The sequence below is a fragment of the Helianthus annuus genome, chromosome 4 (assembly GCF_002127325.2).
Source record: "Helianthus annuus cultivar XRQ/B chromosome 4, HanXRQr2.0-SUNRISE, whole genome shotgun sequence".
NCBI lineage: Eukaryota > Viridiplantae > Streptophyta > Magnoliopsida > Asterales > Asteraceae > Helianthus > Helianthus annuus.
Window position 1 is genome coordinate 58,936,010 of NC_035436.2, and position 23,366 is coordinate 58,959,375.

At 39.0% G+C, this 23,366-nt stretch overlaps 1 long non-coding RNA gene across 1 annotated transcript; it reads right to left on the reverse strand.

The window, feature by feature from the left end:
* Positions 1 to 22,179: 22,179 nt before the first annotated feature.
* On the reverse strand, positions 22,180 to 23,040 carry LOC110937981. Its single transcript, XR_002591141.2, has 2 exons — positions 22,602 to 23,040; positions 22,180 to 22,512 (listed from the first exon to the last, which is right to left on the reverse strand). It is a non-coding gene; the product is annotated as an uncharacterized LOC110937981 (long non-coding RNA).
* Positions 23,041 to 23,366: the final 326 nt, after the last annotated feature.

The following is a 23,366-nucleotide window of genomic DNA, read 5'->3' on the forward strand; positions in this document are numbered from 1 at the left end:
TAAAAGAGGTTTCGTCCCCGAAACCTGAACACATAACTATTTAAACATTGACATACCAAAAAGGAGAGGGTAGTGTCTATGCATTTCGTCTTCTGATTCCCACGTAAGCTCCGACCCTTTTCGGTGAAGCCATTGGACCAACACTTGTTTAACGGCTTTATTGCGGAGTTTCTTCACCTTGACGTCTTTAATGGCTATCGGTCTTTCAACATAGTTCAATCCTTCGTCCAACTCAATATCCTCGAGTGATACCAGCGCAGTATCATCCGCGAGACATTTTTTTAGTTGCGATACGTGGAAGGTATTGTGAATTCCGTCTAGAGTAGGCGGTAATTCTAATCGATATGCAACCCTCCCAATTCGAGCCAAGATTTTAAACGGCCCGATATACCGAGGGCCTAACTTACCCCGTTTTGGAAAACGGATTATACCTTTCCATGTCGACACTTTCAATAGAACATAATCTCCGACCTGAAATTCGATAGGACGCCTCCTTTTGTCCGCATAAGCTTTTTGTCGCTCCTGGGCTGCTTTCAGTCGAGCTCTAACCAATTCAATCTTTTTATTTGTTAATGATATCAAGTCAATTGGAGCAATTTCTCTTTGTCCCACCTCCCCCCAACACACCGGGGTCCTACATTTCCTCCCGTAAAGCAGTTCGTAAGGTGCCATTCGAATTCCACTATGGTAACTATTATTATAAGAAAACTCCACTAGTGGTAAGTGGTCATCCGAATTTCCCCCAAAGTCTAAGACACATGCTCTCAACATATCGACAAGTGTTTGAATGGTTCTTTCTGACTGGCCGTCAGTTTGAGGGTGGTATGCAGTGCTTATGTGTAACTTCGTACCCACACTCTCATGAAACTTTTGCCAAAAGCGAGAAGTAAATCTAGTATCCCTATCCGAGACGATTGACACAGGCACGCCGTGTCAGGATATGATCTCATTCATATAAATCTCTGCCATCTTCTCGGAAGAATAAGCTTCTTTGATGGGTAGAAAGTGTGCGCTTTTCGTAAGTCGATCTACGATTACCCATATTGTATCGTGCCCCCCTTTTGTTCTAGGAAGCTTGGTTACCAGGTCCATTGTTAGTTCCTCCCATTTCCATACCGGAATTTCCAAAGGTTGTAATTCCCCGTATGGTTTTTGATGTTCAGCTTTTACTTGGGAACAAGTCAGGCATTTCTTGACATACTTAACAATATCACGTTTCATACCCGGCCACCAATAATTGGTTTTCAAGTCTTGATACATTTTGGTAGCCCCGGGGTGAACCGAGTATCGGGATTTGTGTGCTTCTTCAAGTAGCGCTGCCTTGACTTCACAGAAACGAGGTATCCAAATTCGGCCGAACCTTACTTTGAGTCCGGTCGAATTTTCTTCTAGCTTATCAACCACACCTTTTAGTCTTTCCTTCTTTAAATCTTCCGCTCCGAGAGCCTTAATTTGGGAATTTTTTATCATATCAAATAAACGGGGCGTAACAATCATCTTCATGGACTTTACTTGGATGGGAGGTGGATATTCTTTTCGACTTAACGCATCGGCCACCACGTTTGCTTTTCCCGGGTGATATAGGATATCACAATCGTAATCTTTAATAAGTTCCAGCCATCTCCGTTGCCTCATGTTTAGGTCTCTCTGCACGAAGAAATACTCGAGGCTTTTGTGATCTGAGTAAATTGTGCATCTCGTGCCATACAGATAATGCCTCCATATCTTTAGGGCGAATACCACCGCTGCCAGTTCTAGATCGTGGGTTGGGTAGTTCACTTCATGTGGCTTCAATTGTCGTGAAGCGTAAGCGATAACCTTTCCCCTTTGCATCAAAACGCAGCCTAATCCCTGGTGTGAAGCGTCTGAATAGACCACCAGGTCTTCAGTCCCATCCGGTAATGTCAAGACCGGCGGACGTGACAGTTTTTCTTTTAATGTTTGAAAGGCCTCCTCCTGTTCTTTACCCCACACAAACTTCTCTTTCTTCCTCGTCAGTTTTGTTAAGGGTAAGGCTATCTTTGAAAAATCCTGTATGAACCGTCTATAGTATCCAGCGAGGCCCAGAAAACTTCTTATTTCGGTCGGGTTCTTCGGAGAAACCCACTTCATTACAGCATCGATCTTTGACGGATCTACTAACACACCTTCCGAGTTGATTACATGCCCCAGAAACTGCACTTCTTTGAGCCAAAAGGCGCATTTTGAGAATTTCGCGTAAAGTTTCTCCTTGCAGAGAACTTCAAGTACTTCACGCAAGTGCTTCGCATGCTCAGCTTTGCTTCGCGAATAGACTAAGATATCATCTATGAACACGATTACCGATTTGTCTAACATGGGTCGGCACACCCGGTTCATAAGATCCATAAATGCAGCCGGCGCATTCGTTAATCCAAAAGACATGACTAGAAATTCATAGTGCCCATAACGGGTTCTGAACGCAGTCTTTGGAATATCTTCTCCTCGTACTCTAACCTGATGATACCCTGAACGTAGGTCTATCTTGGAGAACCAACTCGCCTCTTGTAATTGATCAAAAAGGTCGTCAATTCTAGGTAAAGGGTAGCGGTTCTTTATGGTCAGCTTATTTAGCTCTCTATAGTCGATACACATGCGCATCGACCCGTCTTTCTTCTTAACAAATAAGACAGGTGCTCCCCAAGGTGACACACTCGGGCGTATGAAGCCCTTATCTAGAAGATCTTGTAATTGTGTCATCAATTCGCGCATTTCGGTGGGAGCCAACCTATAGGGGGCCTTTGCAACCGGCTTCGCACCCGGATTCAATTCGATACGAAATTCTATTTCTCGCTCAGGAGGAAGTCCCGGAAATTCCTCCGGAAACACATCCGGAAATTCATTCACGACTTCAACGTCTTCAAACCTCGGGAGGGTTTGTCGGGTATCTATTACATAAGCTAGGTATGCACTATTCCCGTTAAGTACGTATTTGAAAACTTGGACAAGGGTGCACAATTTGGTTTCCACATTTCTTTCTCCTTGAATACTCAGTTGCCTTCCACTTGGAGCTTGGACAAGCATGGTCTTATTTTCACGATTAATTTCTACATGGTGTCGCGCCAGCCAATCCATTCCCACTATCATTTTAAATTCCCCCAAAACCATGGGTATAAGGTCAATATCGAATTCCTCATCTTCTATGGTGAATTTGCAATTTCTACAAATCTCATGTAACATATAGACCTTACTAACGGCTATTTCTACTTCTAGGGGCATTGGCATTTGTTCAGTCTTAAATGATGGATGTTGTACAATTTCACTCGAAATAAATGACATAGTGGCTCCAGTATCGAACAAAACATAAACCGGTATGGAGTTTATTAGAAAGATACCTGAGACCACATTCGGCTGGGATTTTGCTTCTTCAGATGTGATTTGAAACATTCTCCCTTTCGCCCTAGAACCCTCTTGCTTCTTATCTTCTTTCTTTGACTCTTGCTGAAGCTTCAGGCATTCCGATTTGATATGCCCATTTTCGAAACAGTTGAAACAAGTCTTCGGGTTGTTCGGGCATTGATAAGACGAATGTCCCTCCTTACCGTATTTGAAGCACCCCTTTTTGCCTAACAAACACTCTCCGGTATGGAGCTTCCCACAAGTCTTGCATGGAGTAATTCCACCTTTCGACTTACCCTTCCTTCCTTGATCCTGAAACTTCCCCTTTTTAGATGGACTAAAACTTGCACCCTTTTCACTTGGTCTCTTTTCACCTCGCTCTTCTTGCCTTTTAATTTCAATCTCTCTATCCCGTGCTAAATTAATGAGCTCATCGAGGGTTTCACATTTTGAAGGAGTGATGAACTCTCTAATTTCTGCCTTTAACACGCCATAGAAACGATTTATCTTCATTCTTTCGGTTGTTACCAATTCCCCACAGAACTTCATCTTATCCATGAAAGCGTTTGATATTTCATTTACCGACTTATTTTTCTGCCGGAGGCGTAAGAAATCCTCCTGAATCTTGTCGATAGCCGACTGAGGACAATGATATCTCATGAAGGGCTCCTTAAACTCTTGCCAAGTTATAATTTGAAGTCTATCTTCGCCTACTTCCTTACTGTGCGCATCCCACCAATCTTTTGCCTGATGGGTTAGTAGACCGGTAGTGAACATTACTTGATCTTCCTTATCGCACCGACTTCGTATGAACACCGCCTCTATATTCGAGATCCATCTTTGACATTCAATTGGATCGATTTTACCGTCATACGTCGTCGGATGACATGCCATAAAATCTTTATATGTGCACCGTCGTTCTTTGCTTTTGCCCTTAGATCCCTCTATCAGTTCTTTCAGTTCTTCAATCTTGCTAGTCATCATGGCATCCACAACTCCCAACACCCGACTTTCTACTTCTTGAGCTAATCGTGGAAGATTAGCTTGCACAGCCCCTTCTGCCACTTCCGTGACTCTATTGTGAAATGCTTCTTGACGAGCCGTATCATTATCATCATTAACGTGCTTGCATCAGCCATCTACACAATGTCATATTTACATTTAATACAAATAACAAGCTTTCATTACGTCATAGTTCATTAATCCATGTTTACTTCATCCGCATTCCCATATTTTAGACTTTACTTGCTTTTTAAATTTTTATTATTCGTTCATATCATTCGACTCGTCACCTTTGATTCTTTCGAGTCCATCCCTTCATAATTACTATTTATGGTTCCCCACATCTATGAAGCCTTACATGGACTTCTCATAACAATTTAATAGGCTTTCAAATAATACGGAAACTTAGAATGTGAAAAACAAAACAAATCAGCGAACTGGACCTACGCTAGCCGTCGGCGACGGCAGGGAAGCCCGTCGGCGACGGCTCTTAAAAATGTGCGTCGGGTGAAAAACCCCGTAAGCAGGAACTTAGGCCGTCGGCCAAACTAGGGCGTCGGCGACGGACGGGTAGGGCGTCGGCGACGGCCTTCCCCTGATCATTTCGCTGTAACTTCATTTTTTTTATGTTTTAATCCATTTCCAGGTCCGTTACCAGCTGCTCGGGTTCCGGAGTTTCTTGTTTCGCTACCCATAATTGTTACTTCACATATTTAACTCAACCTTACATCTTAAACTCATGACATATACTAGCATTCATCGAAAACGTACATTATTACCTCATTGGCGATCCTGGAGCGAGCACACCTTCGAACGAGCCATCGTTTTGAGTTCAAGCGTCGCGTTAAAAGCTCGAATCCCTCAAACCTTGGCTCTGATACCAACTTGTAAGGTCCACTTTTCCATAATGTTAGATTACTTACAAAAGAATAATTTTTCGGACATCAAAATACCAACTTTGACACATAATAGAAATTTTACAAAATTTGGGCATGACCCGTTCGTAAAACGGACATGCCCCCTGTTTTTGACATAATAGACAACATTCACCTACGACCCTATTAGCATTAAACTACCCCAAACAAAAACAACAACTTTTCAAGTGTAAGACTTCTAACAAGATTTAACAAAGTAACAAGACATGGACCCAAAAGTATGTATTTAAACTAGCGGAAGCGCTTGGTATAATAAGGCTTGAACACGTGCTCGCTCCATATCTCCAAATCGCCTATAGCGGAGTTTTACCTACATTAACAATCAAAATTTTAAAAGGTTAGTTATCACCCTAGTTAAATCATAATCCTTTCGTTTTAGCTTTATCCATACAAAAACATTCTTACTTTTACGCATTCGACTACCCAAATAGTTGGGTTAGGCATAAACACTCTCATTGAGAGTTAAGCATACACATTCGACCCGTTTAATTGGGTTTAGCATAAACACTCTCATTGAGAGTTAAGCATACACATTCAACCCGTTTAATTGGGTTATTTGCTTTCAACATTACTCTTTGTTCTATCTGCATAACGGATTATAACTTTCACATTCATTATGGCATTCAAAGCTATCCGTTAGAACGGATGGCGTTCATCTTTACTTGACACGATTTAATTTCAACCGGTCAAAATGCATAGCTTAACACAACTTTCGTTAGCATACCCAAATCCACAAGGATTTGTCATTTACTTGCTATTTGTCACGTTTGTTATACAAGGATAGTTCTATATCAAATTTAAATAAAAAGAGAATATGACAAGGGTTTGTATGCAAAGAAACATACCTCGATCTTGCGCTCCTTCCGTTTTCTTGGTGCTTGTACCTTCTTCCTTTACGCCTACATAAGAACATTCATTCTTTCATTTAGTTTATCGATTCATTCTACCATTTTCATATACATTCATCTTTTAGGCATTTCATCGAACACTTGGTAGGCATCATAATTAAGGTACAAGGTACAAGTCTATTAAGCATATACCTACTAGTTCATCATAACACAAGAATCACCTTCCTTTGAATTTACATAGATTTTCATCCTAAATCAGTTTATCTAGCATTCAAGCATCACCAACAAATTCATACATCAACTAACACATGATCATAATCATTATGAGCTTCCTATTAGTAACATAATCTTTACAAACTGGGTTTCACTACACTTTTCATACAACCTAAAATCAAGCATAATTCTTGCTCTAAAAGGCAATTATAACTCAGATTTCCCCATTTTGATTCAAGAAATCGAGATTGGGTTTAATCCCCTCATTCTACAAATCAAGATTTTCAGAAATTGAACTTACCACTTAAGAGATTAGGGTTAGCTAATCACAATTTAGGGATCATGCACTAAATTAGCTTATGAATTTGGATTGGATTGCTTGATTTCTTGAACTAGGGTTTCCCCTCTCCTCTGCCTTGTTCGATCGCACAGAACTCCCACACACGTACTGTGTGTGGGTTTTTATTAATTTTTATTTTATCAATCCAATTTTAGATAGTTACAACTTTGATCCCTCTATTTTCATCATAACTAAATTTAGGCATCATCCTTTAATATTATATTTAACTTATGTATATTAAATATTTTTGGGGTGTTACAGATATGGTAAAAAGTGTCTAAAATGTAAGAAGGGTAAGAAGTGTTTTAAACCATTGGATATTTGATCTAATGGTTGAGATCAATAGGATATAAAAATGTAAATTGTGTTTTAATTAGAGGGACCTTATGTAAAATTGAAGGGCAATAGTGTCTTTTTTAATGTTTGAAATATGGTGACCATATCATACACGACCTAAAACTCCTACATTCACTCCTTTTTCCTTAAATATCGGAATTAATGATTCACCTTAAATGTAGGAGGTCTTTGGTTGCATATTCGTCATACATTATCATAAAGAGAACTGTAATCAGATTCATGGCGTGGTGTTTTAAAACAACTGGATAAAATTGACTATGATTCAAGTCATGGTGTTTTATCTGGAGACATTGTTCATGACGTGGTGTTTTAAACATCTATGATTCAAGTCATGGTGTTTTATCTGGATACATTGTTCATGGCGTGGTGTTTTAAACATCTATGATTCAAGTCATGGTGTTTTATCAATACACAACATTCCCAGATTTTAAAACACCATGACTATGATTCAAGTCATGGTGTTTTATCTGGAGACATTGTTTATGGCGTGGTGTTTTAAACATCTATGATTCAAGTCATGGTGTTTTATCTGGAGACATTGTTCATGGCGTGGTGTTTTATCAATACAAAACATTCCCAGATTTTAAAACACCATGACTATGATTCAAGTCATGGTGTTTTATCTGGAGACATTGTTAATGGCGTGGTGTTTTAAACGTCTATGATTCAAGTCATGGTGTTTTATCAATACAAAACATTCCTAGATTTTAAACACCATGACTATGATTCAAGTCATGGTGTTTTATCTGGAATCCAAAAAACATTGTATAAGGTTTTTGCGAAAGATGTTGTGGGGTTGTGTCGAAAAGATAAGAACAGAAAGGGTGTTACGGTGTGTCATGGTGGTGAGAAGGTGTTTCACCGGAGAGAAGGGAGGGGCTTTTGTGGGTGTCGGCTTGCCGGAAATATGGCCGGAGAAGGTCGTCGGACTTTACTTCGGTGACCGGAGTCTAGAGAGAGGCAGATTGTTTCATCTTGGGGGCTATGGTTTTGGTGGGGATGAGGGAGAAAGAATCGTAAGAAATAATATGTTTCCTAAAATTTCTCCTAAAATAGTTAACACATGATCTAATTTCCTTTAATTGACTTTAACTACTATTAGGAGTAAATTACATTATTACCCTTATTCATTAATATAATTGATCGACACATGTCAACACCAGATTATTTCTTACACTTCTTACACTTTAGCCACTTTTTACAGATCCTTTACCTATATATATATAGGATGAGGATCATTACAGAACACTAACTATTGCGAGAACAAAAAGAACAACCCTAAAACATAAAATTTTGGGATATAAGTTTCATGTTTTTTTAAATTTTAAGTTTCTTACATTCATATGTGTATTATATATACATAAAAAACCATATTTTTTTTACCTACACGTAGCTTACATACATGTTGGTAATTTAACCTACAATAACCTACATATGTGTAGGTTATACCAAAAGTGAATATTTTCCATATTTTCTTTTGAATTTTAGTGTAAGAAACAATATATCTTAAATTTGCAACATTTTCATTTACCTTTTAGGTTTTTTAACGCATATTTTGTGTTATACCAAAAGTGAATATTTTCCATATTTTCTTTTGAATTACGGAACTCGTAAACCACAAACTTGTCACACCCCCAGAATCCCACACGCGGAGTACCACCGCTTGGAGGCGTGACATGACCAGGATCAAGCCATCAATCATATCAAACATAGCATTTTATAATAATAAAAGTAATTAATGTAATTCATCATGACATGATTGATGTTCAAAACCAAACATTGTTTAAGTAGCGGAAGCATAGTAATGTAATCTCAAAATAGTTATAAGTTCAGATATTGTTCATGATCCGTATCCCACAACGACCCGCTCCTCCCTGTGCAAGCTCCATAATGTACCTAAGGTCCTGCAAGGCATGCAGCAAATAATCAACAAACTAGTTGAGCGAGTTCACAGAAAGTAAGTGCGTAACAGTAATGCGTAAGTTCATCTAGTGGGGGTTTCCCATGTATATACTACTGGTGAGGGATTCTCACGTTTATCCTTTATAATGGGGGCTTCCCATTATGGTACTTACTAGACTAGAGCGACCATGTGTTCTTCTTAAACCGAGAACAGGAATACGTACTGAGTCACGCAGGATTTACGTGACGTGCCCTTCCCCGAGGACAGTGGTACGTGTGGGGGCTACGTAGGCTTTACGCAGCGTGTCCTTCCGACCCGGAAGACAGTAGAAGGTATTGGGTTACGTAGGCTTTACGTAACGTGTCCTCCCGACCCGGGAGACAAATGGTAATTACTGGGTTACGTAGGCTTTACGTAACGTGTCCTGACTATCCTGAGGACGATGGTCTATAGTCTAGTGAATGCGTAAATTACGAGTAATTCTATCCAACATATCCAACCCAATTCCCAACCCGGGAATCCCATGCCTTGGCTGTGTGAACTCACCTTGGTTTGCTCGGCAGATACACAAAGAGTATAGATAAGCTAGTAAATGGTCAACCACGTCCTATCATGGTTGTAATACAAGTCAGGTCTTGACTAAGGTAATATACATTGGTTTCACATAGGTTAACATAGTACGAGCATGTGAATATCGTGGTAAACACATAACAGTCAACGATGTGCGAATAACAACAAGCCCAACATATTGTGCGATCCATTGTAAACCCGGCCCAAACAGATAAGCAGTCCAAAAACATAACAGTCATTAATCCAATTATTCGGCCCAATAGATTGGGCCCGTGACAGTGTAGGCCCAAAACAATGTACGTGCATAACTGGTCTCGAGTCGCAACCGGCGATCTCGAGTCGCAACAGGGGGTTACAAGTCGCAACAGCTGGTTACGAGTCGCAACAGGTGGTCTCGGCTCGTCATGGTCCGGTTACGAGTCGCAACGGGACTCGCAACCATGGTTTCGGCTGATGTTGTTGTGTGGTCTCGAGTCGGGATCGTGAGGTCTCGACTCGCAAATCTGTGTCGCAACCAAGAGTGTAACTGGTTTCCGTAATTCATGCAACAATTATTCCGTGATTCTAGCAAACATCCTTGGCAGTTTCGGAAATCAGATCAAATCAGTTTCATTCCAAAATCAAACACATTCATACACGTTCATAGCATCATCATCAAGAATGCAGAATTCGCAATTAATCAAGCATCAAATCGGATCATGTGAATTACAAAATCATAAACTACCATGCAACCTAATCAAACCGATTCTTATTATAGCCGATTACATTGCATCTATTCGGATTTATATTAACACACACCCGGTTCATGTAAACGTGTGGCCGATTAGCAAACATCTTTACCGACAAATCCAACCAACAACATATAACCAATTAGTAAGAACATAACCAATCATGCTAATCACGAACCCTAGATCAAACATGCAAGGCTATATAATACGCATATCAAAACATCATTAAACAGTAATCATCATACTAGCATAATCAACATACTAACCGGTTACAAGAATATTATCATCAATAACTATCCGAATGGTCATGAATCAAAACATACTAACCGAATTAGAGAGGGGAGAGGGTGATCCGAGTTGTGGATGTTCCTGCCGTCGGGTTTCAACTCAAGCCGAGAGAGAGAGAGACGAGAGGGAAGTAGGGTTGTGTGTGTTTGTGTTTTTGTAAAAAGTGGAGAATGGTTACACATCCCCTAATGTTAACCGGTTAAGGAGTGATGGGCCGAACCCATCACTTGGGTTGCCATCTAACCGGACTCCAAGTACTACGGCCCTATTACTTGTGCGGTCAAGAGGTGATGGGCGATCCGGGTCACGTTGTGCGGTTCGGTTCGTAAACACGTAATCATTCATATAATCACAAGCACGTGTTAACACAACATTCACATAACATTCACATATTGTACACATACGTTACATCAAAGTACAAAGGTCGGTTTGGAAATACGAGTTGTCACATTATCCCCAACTAATTAGAAATTTCGTCCCGAAATTTGGTATGCACTCACTGAGGAAGCTAGGTAAGTTCAATAGTTCACTGGTTTTCCTGGGGTGTCACATCCTCCCCCCGTTGATCTGGAATTTCGTCCCGAAATTCCGAAGTAGTAGCTTCATCCTCAGCAGTGGTTGCATTGGTTTCGAATAACTAGGGGTACTTTTCTGTCATCCTGTCTTCGCGTTCCCAGGTGTACTCTGGGCCACGTTTGGAGTTCCAGCGTACTCGAACAAGGGGGATTCTCTTGTTTTTGAGGACCTTCACATCCCGGTCCGTGATTTCGACTGGTTCCTCGACGAACTGCAACCGCTCGTCGATAGTGAGTTCTTTGAAAGGAATGATAAGGGTCTCATCTGATAGGAACTTCTTCAGATTCGACACGTGAAAGACATTGTGAACTGCTCCGAGTTCAGCTGGTAGGTTCAACTTGTAGGCTACTTTGCCTATCTTCTCAATGATTTCGAACGGTCCGACGTACCGCGGATTTAGTTTGCCCCTTTTGCCAAAACGTACCACACCCTTCTAGGGTGAGACTTTCAATAACACCCGGTCCCCGACCTGAAATTCCAAAGGCTTTCTACGCTTGTCCGCGTAGGCTTTCTGACGGTCGCGTGCTGCCGCCATGCGTTGTCGTATCTGTGCGATCTTTTCTGTGGCGTCCACTACAATCTCTGGACCCGTAATCTGACTATCCCCCACCTCTGCCCAACAGAGAGGTGACCGGCATTTACGTCCGTACAATGCCTCGAATGGAGCGGCTTGTATGCTGGTGTGATAACTATTATTATACGAGAACTCCACCAAAGGGAGGTGTTTTTCCCAGCCGTTGCCGAAGTCTATAACGCATGCCCGAAGCATGTCTTCGAGGGTTTGGATCGTACGCTCAGACTGCCCATCCGTCTGAGGATGATATGCTGTGCTCATGTCTAACCTTGAGCCGAATGATTTGTGCATCGCTTGCCATAGCTCTGACGTGAATCGTGCATCGCGATCCGAAATGATGGAAGTGGGCACTCCGTGCCTTGAAACAACTTCTTTAAGATAAACGTCTGCGAGAGTGGAGAACTTATCCGTTTCCTTTATAGGTAGGAAGTGTGCAGACTTGGTGAGTCGATCCACGATCACCCATATAGTATCATTCCCACGCTGGGATCTAGGTAGGCCTGTAACAAAATCCATGGAAATTTCTTCCCATTTCCATTGCGGTATCTTAGGCTGCTGAAGTAGGCCAGCTGGTTTCTGGTATTCAACCTTGACTCTCGCACAGGTCAAGCACTTGCCGACGTAAGTAGCAATATGGGCCTTCATGCTAGGCCACCAGTAAGTGGTTCTGATGTCGTGGTACATTTTATCCGACCCTGGATGTACCGAGTAACGAGACTTGTGTGCTTCGTCCATCACAAGTTCGCGTAGACCGCCATAAAGTGGGACCCAAATACGCCCCGTTACATAGTAGGCGCCGTCTGCCTTCTGTTCCATTCGTTGTCGTGAGCCGCGTAAGGCTTCAGCCTTAACGTTTTCTGGTTTCAATGCTTCTACCTGAGCATTTCGTATCTGTGCTGGAAGGCTAGACTGAATCGTAAGCTGTAGCGCTCGCACGCGCTTAGGTGGTGTGTCTTTTCGACTGAGGGCATCAGCCACAACATTGGCTTCGCCTGGATGGTACTTGATGGTGCATTCGTAATCGTTCAGTAGTTCAACCCATCGTCGTTGACGCATGTTCAAATCCTTCTGCTTAAGAATATGCTCGAGACTCCTGTGATCGGTGTAAATCGTGCACCTGGTACCGTACAGGTAGTGTCGCCATATCTTAAGCGCGAAAACAACAGCTCCCAGCTCTAAATCGTGCGTCGTGTAGTTCCGTTCGTGAATCTTAAGTTGGCGTGAAGCGTAAGCAATAACCTTGTCGCGCTGCATTAACACACATCCAAGTCCCCGAATGGATGCATCACAATAAACCACGAAGTCATCTGTGCCCTCTGGCAGAGAGAGGATAGGTGCACTGCAAAGCCTATCCTTTAGGTGCTGAAAAGCAGTCTCCTGGGGATCTCCCCAACGGTAGGTGACACCCTTCTGTGTCAGTAGCGTAAGCGGCTGCGCAATCTTCGAGAAATCCTTGATAAACCGTCTGTAGTAACCTGCCAAACCCAAGAATTGGCGTATTTCTGTCGGTGTATGCGGTGCAGGCCAGTTTCTGATCGAGTCTACTTTGGATGGATCGACATGGATCCCATCCTTGTTCACTACATGGCCTAAGAAGTGGACTTCACGAAGCCAGAAGTCGCATTTCGAAAACTTAGCGTACAGCTGTTCCTTCCGAAGGAGTTCCAAAATAAGGCGTAGATGCTGCTCGTGTTCCTCCTGACTCTTGGAGTAGATCAGAATGTCGTCGATGAAAACAATGACGAACTTGTCAAGATAGGGTTTGCACACCCTATTCATAAGGTCCATAAATACAGCAGGCGCATTCGTTAACCCAAACGGCATGACAAGAAACTCGTAGTGGCCGTAACGAGTTCTGAAGGCTGTCTTGGAGACGTCCTCATCCCGGACTCTCAGCTGATGATACCCTGACCTCAAGTCTATCTTGGAATTGTAGCACGACCCTTGCAAGTGGTCGAATAAGTCGTCGATGCGCGGAAGAGGATAACGGTTCTTCACCGTTACCTTGTTGAGTTCACGGTAGTCGATACACATCCTGAACGTACCGTCTTTCTTTTCCTTTGCTGATGTGTCTGTAACGAGTGCTAGAATGGCAGTGTGCCCCTTTCGTAAACATTTCTGCGCCTTTAAGAAAGAGATGATGCCAACCACTGCACCACTCTTGTCGCCTTGTACTTCGAGAGGTTCTTGACCAGAGCGTGGAATGCGAATTATCTTCTCACTGCATAAGATTTCTGCCTGGTGTTGGGATAGCCAATCCATCCCAATCACGACGTCGAAGCTACCCAATACTATGGGAATGAGATCAATAGAGAAGGCTTGACCAGCTAGGATAAGATTACAACCCTGAACTACGTGCATGGCTTCTAGACTTTTACCGTTAGCTAACTCTACTACATGTTTGGTGGGTATAAGTGTTGGTGCACGTTTTAGCAGTTGACACATTTTCACAGACATATAGCTTGTATCCGCACCCGAATCAAATAAAACAGTAACGTAAATATTGTCGAGGAGAAACTTACCCATAACCACATTGGGATCGTTCACTGCGTCACCTCGACCTAGCACAAAAGCGCATCCCCTAGCCTTGTTGCCATTGTTGTTGTTGTTTCCACCGTTGTTGTTCCCGTTGCCCTGGTTGTTGTTGTTGCGATTTTGGTTCAACTGAGGGCAGTCGCGTTTGAAATGACCTTCAGCCCCACACTGGAAACATCCCCGGTTTCCACGCTGTGGCTGCTGTTGCTGCTGTGGGTTCTGTGGAGCTGGTTGTTGCGGTTGCTGGTTCTGGTTTGCAGGACGTGGGCTCCTACAGTCTTTGGCCTCGTGACCCATCTTGAGACACCTTTGACAACGACCCTTGCTGCATGGGCCGCTATGGTGCCTGTTGCAATTGTGACACTTGGGGTGAAATCCCTGATATCTTCCCCGTCTATGACCACCAGAGGATTGCTGACTGGGACTCTGGTAGTGGTCAGTCTTCTGTTGCTGAGCTTGAGACTGAACAGATGCTGAACCTTTACTGGAATCTCCATCCCACTTTCTTTTGCTGTCGCTAGTAGTAGTAGGAGTAGCTGAAGGAGTGACTGTACGTTCTCATTCTTACAACTCGAGGTGGTTCTCATTCTAGCGGTCCCTATATATATATATCGGGTGAGGTTCGGTTACAAAGTCCAAATTTCCTAAAAAGTGTAAAATATCATAAAACACTGTAATTTAAGCCATAAAACACACTTAAAACCCACAAATAACAGAGTAAAGATTATTAAAACACCACATTCAAACCATAATAGTCCATAAAAACTTTAAACACACGATCATAGAACTATGAATATAAAACACAACATGCTAATTAACATAAAACACAACAATGTTTGTCATTCGATAATCAGAGCCTTATTATCTAAAACACAAAACACAACCCACGTATATGATGTTTTAATAATCTTCATTTTGTTATTTGTGGGTTTTTTGTGTGTTTTATAGTTGACATTTTGGTGTTTTGTGACTTTTTAAAAAATTTGGACTTTGTAGCCAACTCCTAGCCCATATATATATATAGGATGAGGATCATTACAAAACACTAACTATTGCAAGAACAAAAAGAACAACTCTAAAACACTAAATTTTGGGATTTCAGTTTCATGTTTTTTAAATTTTATGTTTCTTACATTCATATGTGTAATATATATACATAAAAGAACCATATTTTTTTTACCTACACGTAGCTTACATACATGTTGGTAATTTAACCTACACATAACCTACATATGTGTAGGTTATACAAAAAGTGAAAATGTTCCATATTTTGTTTTGAATTCTAGTGTAAGAAACAATAAATCTTACATTTGCAACATTTTCATTTACTTGTTAGGTATTTGGGATTGAAAAAATAGGTGATTCATTGTGTTCTGCGTGTTCTCGCAATATTTTGTGTTCTGCATAGAACCTTCCCCTGTATATATATATATATATATATATACATATATATAGGGTCGGGATTTAGAGAAAACGGTAGAAAGTGTGAGAACGGTGAGAACGCTTATCGACCGTCCGATCAAAACAATCTATGGACTAGATTGGCGTGGTGGCATTTTCGTAAATAACATCAATTTTATTACGTGGACGCGCTTCATTAAGGGTAAAAGGGTCTTTTGACTTCTCCACACAAAACGCCATCTCATGAAATAAAACGCCAAAAACAAAAATCACAGACCATTCTAAGTAAAAACGCCATTAGATATAAAACGCCAAACTTAATTATAGTAAAATCCCGCCTAAAAAAACCACCAAAAAAATCCTATGCATACAACATCTCAGACCTTCAATTAAAAACACACACAAAAACCCAAACGCCATATTTGAAGGTCTGAGATGTTGTCTGTAAGATTTCACTCAATGAAATGGACAAAATCCTTAAGTGAGGATATTGTCCATTTCATTGAGTAAAATCTTATTGACTGATCCTCAACTTCCATCCAATTTATAACGCCAAAACATACAAAAACATTATTGAGGTTTGTTGTCAATAAAGTTTAGCTGTATGGGGTGGATAACATTGTCAGTTATCTTTCTTAACCGAGGATTAACAATGTTGTCCATCTCATACAGCAAAACATTATTGATTTTAGCATGATCAGATTTTGAGGTTTAAGGTGCTTTTATTTCGTGGCATTCTTTTTATCGGTAAAACGCCAAAAAAGTTAAAAAATCAAACATCGTTGATTGTGAAATTCAAGATTGTTGGCTGAAGGGTCTAAACTCAATAACATTTTGCTGCATGAGATGGGCAAATCTTCAAGAAAAAGATGCTGATGTCAGACTGTGTGCTTCCAAACAGCCATACAAAAAACTACTGGAAAAACAAAAAAACAAAATGAATCATACGAAAGTCGAACCAGCCAGTTAACATGATTCAAAAAAGAAGAAAGAGACTGGTGACAGTGAAGATTTGGAAGATCAATTGTTTATGTATTCTTTTTTTTATTTTCTTTTTCAGTTGATTGTTATATAATAAAAACACCATATATAATAAAAACGCCAAAACAGCAAAAAAATGCTTGTTTAAACGATATCATCCCGTTAAACGCCCCAAAAAACTCCCAAACTATAATAAAAATGCCCCCAAAAACTCCCAAACTATAATAAAATTACTTTGAAAAAGTATTATAAAAAACCCAAAAAAAATAAATAAAAAATAAAAAGCAAACTTGAAAATGTAACTAGAAACAATAAATACAAATCAGTAACTGAAGATAGGGAAAATTTATTATATTAGAATCTAAAACGCCAAACTTGAAAGATGGGACGTGTTACAGACTTCAGAGATAAAGCTTATCAAAAACAATAATTACAAATAGTAACTGAAAAGACGAATACTTTATTATAATAATGCACCGCCTAACTTAGGTGCCAAAAAGACATCCTATAAAATGATACGTCTCAGCAACTTCCATTTGATCAAACAAAAAAAAACAAACGCCAATACTACTAAATACCACTCACTGTAAAACGCCAAAAAATAAAAAAAATCAAAGATGGCTAATATGCTTTCTTGGATATTCAGAATTGTTCTCCGTGAAGTTTCACTGAATGAATTGTTATCAGAGGGGAGTAACTCAGAAAGATTTTGTTGCATGAGATGGACAAAAATTCAAGAAAAAATACTGATGCCAGTCATATGGCATTTTGTATTTTTTGTTCTTGAAGAAAGTTTGGACGAGGAGAAGAGATCAATGACACTGAAGAGTGGGTTGATTATAAAGATGAAGATCAAGATAAAGAAAAAGCGAAAAACCCACTCACACGTCATAGATCTATGTCCCCAAACATCCACAAAAAAAGCCAGTTCAACAGACGAGCAGGCAAAATAATCAAACCGATGGGTTTGTTAAGTTTTACATAAAATGCCATATATTTGGTGACAGTTCTTGTACAATTAAAGAAGAGAGAGACTGATGATAGTGAAGATTGTGAAGAAAGATCTGATTAGGATCTTTAATTTATTTTCTTCGCTTGTATTTTTTTCCTGTGGTTGAAATATAATCTAACAATAGTAAAATGTCAAGATACCACAAACGCCAAAATGTTTGTAAAAAATAATAGAACAATGGGCCATCTTGTTTAAAACGCCTTGAAAAACGTCATTCAAATAGATTTCCTGACCCCCTGGGTTCCAATGGCATACAATTTGAAGAAACGCCATAAACGCAAAAATGTTAATACAATGAAACCATTAAACGCCATTAATTATTGAATTTGGTTAACGCCAAAAATCTTAAAAACCAAAAATTAAAACAATATTGGGAAAAGCGGAACTGGAAAAGCAGAAGATGAAAGGACAAAAAAGCCCCTCCGCCTAAGCGGCGTGACACGTGTTGGGCCAGGAAGCGTTCTCACCGTTCTCACACTTTTGAGCGTTTTCTCCTGATCCCGTTTCTATATATATATATATATATATATATATATATATATATATATATATATATATATATATATATATATATATATTTGGTGGGGTTCGGCTACAAAGTCCATTTATCCTACAAAGTGTACAAAGTTATAAATCACCACAATTTCAGCCATAAAACACACTCAAAACCCACAAATAACAGAGTGAAGATCAGTAAAACACAATATCCAAACCCTAACAGTCCATAAAAACTTCAAACACACCATCATAGAACTATGAATATAAAACACAATATGATAATCAACATAAAACACACTAATATTTGTCATTCGAAAATCAAAGCCTTATTATCCAAAACACAACACAAAACCAACAAATATGACGTTTTAGTAATCTTCACTTTATTATTTGTGGGTTTTTGAGTGTGTTTTATGACTTTGTACACTTTGTAGGAAAATTGGACTTTGTAGCCAACTCCCTCCACATATATATATATATATATATATATATATATATATATATATATATATATATATATATAGGGAGAAGATCATGCGAGAACTACCTCTTATTGCGAGAACCGCGAGAACCAATGTGAACACAATCAAAAATGCCTAAAAATAGCTAAAAAACACACAAAAAAAAAATTTTTAATATTTTTATATAAAAATCGCTACTTTTCGAAGCCAAAAAAAATTAATTTTTTTTTGCCACTAAAAGTAGCGATTTGAGCATAAAAAATATATAAAAAAAATTTTAGATTTTTTTTTTATTTTTTTAGGTTTTTGGGGGTTTAGTTTTTAGTATTTTAGCTTGGGGGTGGGGGTGGGGGGTTAGGTTTTTGGGGGGTGGGGGAGGGGGGTTTAGGTTTTGGTGGAGGGGGGGAGGGGGTTTATGTTTTTTTTTTTTTTTTGGGGGGGGGGTTAGGTTTTTTTTAGGTTTTTTGGGGGTTTTAGTTTTTAGCATTTAGCTTTGGGGGGGGGGGGGGGGCGGGTTAGGTTTTTTTAGGTTTTTTTAGTTATTTTAGGTTGTGTTCACATTGGTTCTCGCGGTTCTCACAATAAATGGAGTTCTCGCATGAGCCCCTCCGTATATATATATATATATATATATATATATATATATATATATATATATATATATATATATATATATAGGGGATCGCTAAAATGAAAACCACCTCTAGTTGTAAAAACCATGAGAACCACTTTATGGCCCTTAGATCAACTAGATGGATGGATGTGATTAAAAGTAGTTAATATTAATATTATAATACAAAAGGGTATTTAAGTAAAATAACTCTATTTTGTCTTTTTATATATATTAATTTTAAATTACCTTTTTTGTCCTATTCGTTAATTACTTTTTATTACTTTTATTTTTTAAACATAATTTCTTTAATAAAAACATTTTTAAATTCAGATTTTTTTTAAAAGATTTTTATACTTTTTACAATTTAAGTTTTACGTTAAACTTTTTACGTTTTTTTGACGCGCCGTTTTAACGCTGTTTTTTAACGCCGTTTTTTAACGCGCCGTTTTTAACGCCGTTTTTTACGCGCCGTTTTCTACGTGCCGTTTTTCACGAGCCGTTTTTTTTAAGACGTCGTTTTTCTCAATCGGCGTTTTTTTAACACGCCGTTTCTAACGCGCCGTTTTTAACGCGCCGTTTTTTAACGCGCCGTTTTTAACGACCGTTTTTTAACGCCGTTTTTTAACGCGTCGTTTTTTAACGCGCCGTTCTCAATCGGCGTTTTTAACGCGCCGTTTTTAACGCACCGATTTTTTAACGCGCCATTTTTTAACGCCGTTTTTTACCGCGCCGTTTTTTAACGCTGTTTTTTACGCGCCGTTTTTCACGCGCCGTTTTTTACGCGCCGTTTTTCACGCGCCGTTTTTACGCGCCGTTTTTTAAAGGCGTCGTTTTTCTCAATCGGCGTTTTTTTAACGCGCCGTTTTTTAACACCGCTTTTTACGCGCCGTTTTTTTAAGTCGTCGTTTTTCTCAGTCGGCACTTTTTTAAGGCGCCGTTTTTAACACGTTTTTTACGCGCCGTTTTTTTCCACGTTTTTTAACGCGCCAAATTTTTTACACGCCGTTTTAACGCGCCGTTTTTCCGAAGTTTTTTAATGCGCAGTTTTTTTTTGAAGTTTTTTAACGCGCCGTTTTTCCGAAGTTTTTCAACGCGCCGTTTTTTACGCGTTTTTACGCGCCGTCTTTTTAAGCGTCGTTTTTTTTAAAACGCGCCGTTTCTCCACGTTTTTTAATGCGTCGTTTTTTACACGCCGTTTTAAACGCGCCGTTTTTTTCACTTTTTTTAACGCGCCCCTTTTTGTACACTTTTTACGTTTTGCGTTAAAAATTTAAATTTTTTACGTTTTACGTAAAAGTTTTTATGTTTTACGTTAAACTTTTTACGTTTTACGTAAAACTTTTTACGTTTTACGAAAAACTTTTTACGTTTTACGAAAAACTTTTTACGTTTTAAGTAAAACTTTTTACGTTTTACGTAAAGCTTTTTAAACTTTTTACGTTTTACGTAAAAGTTTTTACGTTTTACGTTAAAATTTTCACGTTTTACATTAAAATTTTTACGTTTTACGTAAAACTTTTTTCGTTTTGCGAAAAACTTACGAAAAAGTTTACGTATTTACGAAAAAAATTTACGAAAAACTTACGAAAAAGTTTACGTAAAACTTACGAAAAACTTTTTACGTTTTACGTAAAACTTACGAAAAAATTTACGTAACACTTTTTACGCTTCACGTTTTTACGTTTTACAATAAAAAGTTTACGGTTTACGTTAACAAGTTTACGGTTTAATTTTTTTTTTACAAAAACGTTTTTACGCAAAACCGAACGCTACAGAAAATCGCCGTTTTTTTACGTTAAATTTTTTACGTTTTAACGCGCCGTTTTTTTACGTTTTATGTTAAAATTTTTACGTTTTAACGCGCTGTTTTTTTATGTTTTACGTCAAAAAGTTTACGTTAAAATTTTTACGTTTTAACGCGTCGTTTTTATACTTTTTACATTTTACGTTTTACGTTAAACTTTTTACGTTTTACGTTTTTACATTTTGACGTTAACGTTTTTTCGTTTTAGACGCCGGGCTTTTTCAATCGTCGTTTTTTTAACGCGCCGTCTTTACGCCGAGCTTTTTTGAAGCGTCATTTTTTTAACGAGCCGTTTTTACACGCCGTTTTTTCAAGTGTCGTAATTTTAACGTGCCGTTTTTTACACTTTTTAAGTTAAACTTTTTAAACTTTTACATAAAAAAGTTTACATTTTTTTACGTTTTACGTTAAAAAGTTTACGTTAAAATTTTTACGTTTTAACGCGCCGTTTTTATACTTTTTACATTTTACGTTTTACGTTAGACTTTTTACGTTTTACGTTTTTACATTTTTACGTTAACGTTTTTTCGTTTTAAACGCCGGGCTTTTTCAATCGTCGTTTTTTTAACGCGCCGTCTTTACGCCGGGCTTATTTGAAGCGTCATTTTTTTAACGAGCCGTTTTTACACGCCGTTTTTTCAAGTGTCGTAATTTTAACGTGCCGTTTTTTACACTTTTTAAGTTAAACTTTTTAAACTTTTTACATTTTAAGTTTTACGTTAAACTTTTTACATTTTAAGTTTTACGTTAAACTTTTTACGTTTTACGTAAAACTTTTTACGTTTTAAGTTTTACGTTAAAATTTTTACGTTTTACGTAAAACTTTTTTCGTTTTTACGTTTTACTTAAAAAAATTTACGTTTTACGTTTTACCTAAAACTTTTTACGTTTTACGTTAAAAAGTTTATGTTTTACGTTAAAAAGTTTATGGTTTAACTTTTTTTTTTTACAAAAACTTTTTTACGCAAAAACGACATGATCAATTCTCAAACCCGCAATATCAAAAACACAAATGGTTAGACATCCAGGATCAATTCTATAGCAAATATAAACCCTTTTGCGGACTGAACCTGAATCTTGACCCGAACCGAACTACTCGTACTAGAACCGTAACACTCGTCGCTTTGTCCCCATGTTCTTACAGCAACACCAGCAACATTCTCAAATATATTTTTTTGAACTCTAAACCAAATATATTGTGCATATTGTTTACCAACTAATAGTCACATACTGTCCCCAAGTTCTTACAGCAACACCAATAACAGACTCAAATATATTTCTTTGAACTCTAAACCAAATATATTGTGCATATTGTTTACCAACTGATAGTCACATACATACTTTTAAACTAATATTTTAACATAAATTAGGAATTTGTGTTGTGTTTGGTAGGTAGATATTATCTCCAAAATAATGTGAACCAACCTAAAACCTGAACCAAAACGACACCACCACTGTCTTCATCATCTCATCGGTTATCAACAGTACCGACCATCACTGTCTTCATCACCTCCGCCTAAAACGATCAATACCGGCCCAAAATAAAAACAAAGAAACATGGATCTGGGAATATCTTAAAGAAATGAGGAAGTCGAAAAGATTTACCGGTTACACGGCTGCCGGAGCTTCGACCCACCTCTGCCGCTGCTCCGATCGGCGAACCAACGCCGCCGTCCGTCGATCTATCCCCCCTCCGACACGTCTCTCTCTCGAATCGGGTGGGTGTGCGTGTCTCCGTCATCACTATCGCCGGCCCACCACGACAGGGTGGCCGGCTGTCTCGTCTCTTGGGTTGTCGCCGGCAGTCGTCAGGTGTCGCAGGAGGAACCCGATCGCCGGAGATCGCCGTCGTCCACCTACCTCCGCCGGAGATCGCCAAACAATAGCATGTTCATCGGAGGCTGAGGGGGGAACCTGCAATAGAGATTGAAGGGAGATAAGAAGTGTGGGTTTTGAATTTTTGGAGATGATTGAACGGAGATAAGGAGTGTGGGTTTTGAATTTTTGGAGATGGAAGATTAGAGGAGATGGTTTAAATAGGTGGAGGAGGAGATGGTTTAAAAAGGTGGAGAGAGAGTCTGACAATTATAAATGAGGAGTGAAGTAGGGAAAAGACATTTGGTGGTAAAATGACTAAACTACCCTTTTGAGTGGCAGAATCTAATTGGTTGAGAGTGGTTCTCGCGGTTCTTACAACTGGGGGTGGTTCCTATTTTAGCGGCTCCCTATATTATATATATATATATAGAGAGAGAGAGAGAGAGTGTGTTATCTTGAGAACGCTAAATATTGTGAGAACCGTGAGAACAAATGAGAACACCAATCAAAACCATTTTTTAATACAGCCCTCATTGAAATTAAAATACAACA